Below are 6,104 nucleotides of genomic sequence, written 5' to 3' on the forward strand. Positions count from 1 at the left end.
TGAAGTCTTAAGCTGATGTTCCCCTGTGATTGGTTTGCCCGCTTGGACGAGTGAATGTTGGGCGCATGCGCGATCGGCTGGTCTCCTGCAATCAGGCCCGGACAGGCCTACCGGGATATCGGGAATTATCCCGGTGGGCCGCTGGGCCTGGGGCCGCTTTGGGGCCGGATTAACATAGGAGCTCCAGGCCCCTACATGAAAATAGGTCCAGCGGGCTCAGGGCCGGTTTTGCCTATAGGGCGCCGCTCTGCTTGTAGCCGCAAACGCCCACCTCCCCTGCCTCCTCATGTAATCTCCTTACTAGTGGGGTGACACACTGTAACAAACCTCCTCCTCATGTAATCTCCTTACTACTGGGTTGACACACTGTAACAGACCCCCTCCTCATATAATTTCCTTACTACTGGGGTGATACACTGTAACAAACCTAATCCTCATGTAATCTCCTTACTACTGGGGTGATACACTGTAACAAACCTCCGCCTCATGTAATCTCCTTACTACTGGGGTGACACACTGTAACAAACCCACTCCTCATGTAATCTCCTTACTACTGGGGTGACACACTGTAACAGACCCTCTCCTCATGTAATTTCCTTACTACTGGGGTGACACACTGTAACAAACCCACTCCTCATGTAATCTCCATACTACTGGGGTGACACACTGTAACAAACCCCCTCCTCATGTGATCACCTTACTACTGGGATGACACACTGTAACAAACCCCCTCCTCATGTATTCTCCTTACTACTGGGGTTACACACGGTAACAAACCTCCTCCTCATGTAATCACCTTACTACTGGGGTGACACACGGTAACAAACCCACTCCTCATGTAATCACCTTACTACTGGGTGACACACTGTAACAAGCCCACTCCTCATGTAATCACCTTACTACTGGGGTGACACACTGTAACAAATCGCACAGGGGGGCAGGAGGGGGGATCGGCAATAGAGAGCGCTGGAAAAATGCAGGGTCTAACATGTTTGTCCTGCAGATGCTGAAGAGATGAAGTTTTGGCTGAAAGAAGACGCCGTGGCGGTCTGAGCCGGATGGAGAAGATAAGGAAAGAGGACGACGCTGATCAGAAGAGATGTAATTGTGAGTCCCAAAATGTAACTGTAATCACTTATATGGTATACAGATCTGTATACAGCTGGTATATACCTCTATATGTTCCTGTATATAATCACTTATATGGTATACAGATCTGTATACAGCTGGTATATACCTCTATATGTTCCTGTATATTATCACTTATATGGTATACAGATCTATATACAGCTGGTATATACCTCTATATGTTCCTGTATATAATCACTTATATGGTATACAGATCTGTATACAGCTGGTATATACCTCTATATGTTCCTGTATATAATCACTTATATGGCATATAGATCTGTATACAGCTGGTATATACCTCTATATTAGTTTTTGCCAACCAGGGTGCCTCCAGATGTTGCAGCCTTTGGCTGTCCGGGCATGCTGGGAGTTGTAGTTTTGCAACAGCTGGAGGCACCCTGGTTGGGAAACACTTATCTAATCGCTCTATGTGTGAAATTGTCTGCGGAGCTGTGTATCTAATCCCCCTATAGATACACAGATACTGGTTGTTGAGTCCCTTTATCTAATGCTATAATGTGTGATACTGTAAACTATACTTGTGTAAGGAGATTACATGAGGAGGAGGTTTGTTACAGTGTGTAACTCCAGTAGTAAGGAGATTATATGAGGAGGAGGTTTGTTACAGTGTGTCACCCCAGTTCTAAGGAGATTACATGAGGAGGTTTGTTACAATGTGTCACCCCAGTAGTAATGAGATTTCATGAGGAGGAGGTTTGTTACAGTGTGTCACCCCAGTAGTAAGGAGGTTACATGAGGAGGAGGTTTGTTACAGTGTGTCACCCCAGTAGTAAGGAGATTACATGAGGAGGGGGTTTGTTACAGTGTGTCACCCCAGTAGTAAGGAGATTACATTAGGAGGATGTTTGTTACAGTGTTTAACCCCAGTAGTAAGGAGATTACATGAGGAGTGGGTTTGTTACAGTGTGTCATCCCAGTAGTAAGGAGATTAAATGAGGAAGGGGTTTGTTACAGTGTGTCAGCCCAGTAGTAAGGTGGGGCGAGTAAAAGGGCGGAGCCAGTGGGCGGGGTCAAGGGGGCGGCAAAATTCACTTTTTCCTAGGGCGGCAAAAATCCTTGCACCAGCCCTGAGCAGGCTGCACAGGCGGCCCCCATAGGCCGCCTGGCGCCGATGATAAATATCTTAGCAGAAAAAGAGGGCCAGCCTTGCACTGTCCCAGGCCGGCCCTGCTTCTTACTTATGGCCCTGGGTGGTCGGCTGCCTGGGAGAGGCACTTTGAGCTCCGGCGTGGCGCATTGCTGCGCTTAGACGTGAGGTCACGTCACCGTGGGGGTGACGTGACCTCGGTCTAAGCGCAGCAGCGCAACGTCGGAGTTCACTGTGCCACCGATCAGTGCGCCCGCCACCCTGGCTGCTCTCTCTCGTACAGAGCCCCACTTGTCCTCAGTGTACAGAGCCCTGCTTGTCCTCAGTGTACAGGGCCCTGCTTGTCCTCAGTGTACAGAGCCCTGGTTGTCCTCAGGTACAGAGCCCTGCTTGTCCTCAATGTACAGAGCCCTGCTTGTCCTCAGTGTACAGAGCCCTGCTTGTCCTCAGTGTACAGAGCCCTGCTTGTCCTCAGTGTACAGAGCCCTGCTTGTCCTCGGTGTACAGAGCCCTGCTTGTCCTCAATGTACAGAGCCCTGCTTGTCCTCAGTGTACAGAGCCCTGCTTGTCCTCAGTGTGCACAGCCCTGCTTGTCCTCAGTGTACAGAGCCCTGCTTGTCCTCGGTGTACAGAGTCCTGCTTGTCCTCAATGTACAGAGCCCTGCTTGTCCTCAGTGTACAGAGCCCTGCTTGTCCTCAGTGTACAGGGCCCTGCTTGTCCTCAGTGTACAGAGCCCTGGTTGTCCTCAGGTACAGAGCCCTGCTTGTCCTCAATGTACAGAGCCCTGCTTGTCCTCAGTGTACAGAGCCCTGCTTGTCCTCAGTGTACAGAGCCCTGCTTGTCCTCAGTGTACAGAGCCCTGCTTGTCCTCGGTGTACAGAGCCCTGCTTGTCCTCAATGTACAGAGCCCTGCTTGTCCTCAGTGTACAGAGCCCTGCTTGTCCTCAGTGTGCACAGCCCTGCTTGTCCTCAGTGTACAGAGCCCTGCTTGTCCTCGGTGTACAGAGTCCTGCTTGTCCTCAATGTACAGAGCCCTGCTTGTCCTCAGTGTACAGAGCCCTGCTTGTCCTCAGTGTACAGGGCCCTGCTTGTCCTCAGTGTACAGAGCCCTGGTTGTCCTCAGGTACAGAGCCCTGCTTGTCCTCAATGTACAGAGCCCTGCTTGTCCTCAGTGTACAGAGCCCTGCTTGTCCTCAGTGTACAGAGCCCTGCTTGTCCTCAGTGTACAGAGCCCTGCTTGTCCTCGGTGTACAGAGCCCTGCTTGTCCTCAATGTACAGAGCCCTGCTTGTCCTCAGTGTACAGAGCCCTGCTTGTCCTCAGTGTGCACAGCCCTGCTTGTCCTCAGTGTACAGAGCCCTGCTTGTCCTCGGTGTACAGAGTCCTGCTTGTCCTCAATGTACAGAGCCCTGCTTGTCCTCAGTGTACAGAGCCCTGCTTGTCCTCAGGTACAGAGCCCTGCTTGTCCTCGGTGTACAGAGCCCTGCTTGTCCTCCGTGTACAGAGCCCTGCTTGTCCTCGGTGTACAGAGCCCTGCTTGTCCTCGGTGTACAGAGCCCTGCTTGTCCTCGGTGTACGGAGCCCTGCTTGTCCTCTGTGTACAGAGCCCTGCTTGTCCTCAATGTACAGAGCCCTGCTTGTCCTCAGTGTACAGAGCCCTGCTTGTCCTCGGTGTACAGAGCCCTGCTTGTCCTCGGTGTACAGAGCCCTGCTTGTCCTCAGTGTACAGAGCCCTGCTTGTCCTCGGTGTACAGAGCCCTGCTTGTCCTCAGTGTACAGTGACTGCACCTAATGTGGGGAACTATACTGCACCTAATGTGGGGGAACTACACTGCACCTAATGTGGGAAACTGTGCTGCACCTAATGTGGGGAGCTATACTGCACATAATGTGGGGGAACTGTACTGTATCTAATGTGGGGGGGAACTATACTGCACCTAATGTGGGGGGAACTGTACGGCACCTAATGTGGGGGAACTGTACTGCATCTAATGTGGGGGGGAACTATACTGCACCTAATGTGGGGGGAACTGTACGGCACCTAATGTGGGCGGAACTATACTGCACCTAATGTGGGGAACTATACTGCACCTAATGTGGAGAGCTATTCTGCACCTAATGTGGGGGAACTATACTGCACCTAATGTGGGGGAACTATACTGCCAGCCTAATGTGGGGGAACTATACTGCACCTAATGTGGGGGCAACTATACTGCACCTAATGTGGGGGGACTATACTGCACCTAATGTGGGGGGAACTATACTGCACCTAATGTGGGGAACTATACTGCACCTAATGTGGGGAACTATACTGCACCTAATGTGGGGGAACTATACTGCCAGTCTAATGTGGGGAATTTTACTGCAACTAATGTGGGGGGGAACTATACTGCACCTAATGTGGGGGGAACTATACTGCACCTAATGTGGGGAAACTAATATGCTTTAAAATGCATGATTTTACCTTTTACGAGCAAGAAAATGACGCAACTCTATGGGGCTGGTATGTAATTTTTTCCAGGGCTGGTTTTCACACCCAGTCCGGACCTGCCTGCAATCCAGGGTAAGCATGGCGAGAGCTCAGGAGAGGACATTTGTTCCGGTCATGTGCCCTCGGTTTGTTTACAAGCGAAGGCAGCGTGTTGAACGGAAGTTGGGGGCGGACACTTGTCACTCTGTACAAGCTGATGAGTCACAACCCACTTTATGATTAATTATATGAACACTGATTGAAATCTTGACACTTGGAACAAAGAGATATCGTATACCACTTATTGTTTAACACTTGGTATCTTTGTAAACAGAATTGTTTATTATAATGTACATTATTGTATTTTTTTGGTGTTTGTTTATATGAATATATTATGCAAATTGTAATCACTGATGTCATTGGCAAGCATCACATAAAAGGAAGTGATGTAAGCTGTGTAATTGGCTTGAGAAAGGTCTCATTGTGAAGACCGAAACGTAGCACTGCTGACATGATGGGTGAATAAACCACATTATCACGTATACTGGAGTGCCGCTTCTCTTCTTTCTTGGAATATATATATATATATATATATATATATATATATACATATATGTATACACACACATGTATATACATGTATATACATCCATTACAATCCCCCCTTAAAATGACCATTTTACCTTTCCCTAACCTTTCCCCATCATCCTAACTCTGCCCCAATGTGTTTTCTAAAATGCTTCACTGTACTTTAGACGACCAATCAGACTTTACACATATGGAGTCAGATGCTGTCCCTAAGGTTTTCTAGTTTTATAGATGGCATTGAAGCTCCGTAATGTGGTGTAGGCTTCATCTGTAATAGTAACATAGTTCATAAGGTTGAAAAAAGACCATCAATTCAACCTATAACCCTAATGAGTCCGTACTTAGTTAATCCAGAGGAAGGCAAAAAAAACTCATACTAGAGATAAAAATTCCTTCCCGACTCCAAATATGGCAGTCAGAATAAATCCCTGGATCAACGTTCTGTCCCTATAAATCTAGAATACATATGATATTATTCTCCAAAAATGCATCCAGACCCTTTTTTAACTCTTTTACAGAGTTCACCATGACCACCTCCTGAGGCAGAGAATTCCACAGTCTAACTGCTCTTACAGTAAAGAACCCCCGTCTGTGCTGGTGTAGAAACCTTCTTTCCTCTAGACGTAGAGGATGCCCCCGTGTTATAGATACAGTCCTGGGTATAAATAGATCATGGGAGACATCTCTGTACTGTCCCCTGATATATTTATACATAGTTATTAGGTTGCACCTAAGCCTTCTTTTCTTTCTAAACTAAATAGCCCTAATTCTGATAATCTTTCTGGGTACTGTAGTCCTCCCATTCCC

The sequence above is a fragment of the Hyla sarda genome, chromosome 3 (genome assembly GCF_029499605.1).
Source record: "Hyla sarda isolate aHylSar1 chromosome 3, aHylSar1.hap1, whole genome shotgun sequence".
Lineage (NCBI taxonomy): Eukaryota > Metazoa > Chordata > Amphibia > Anura > Hylidae > Hyla > Hyla sarda.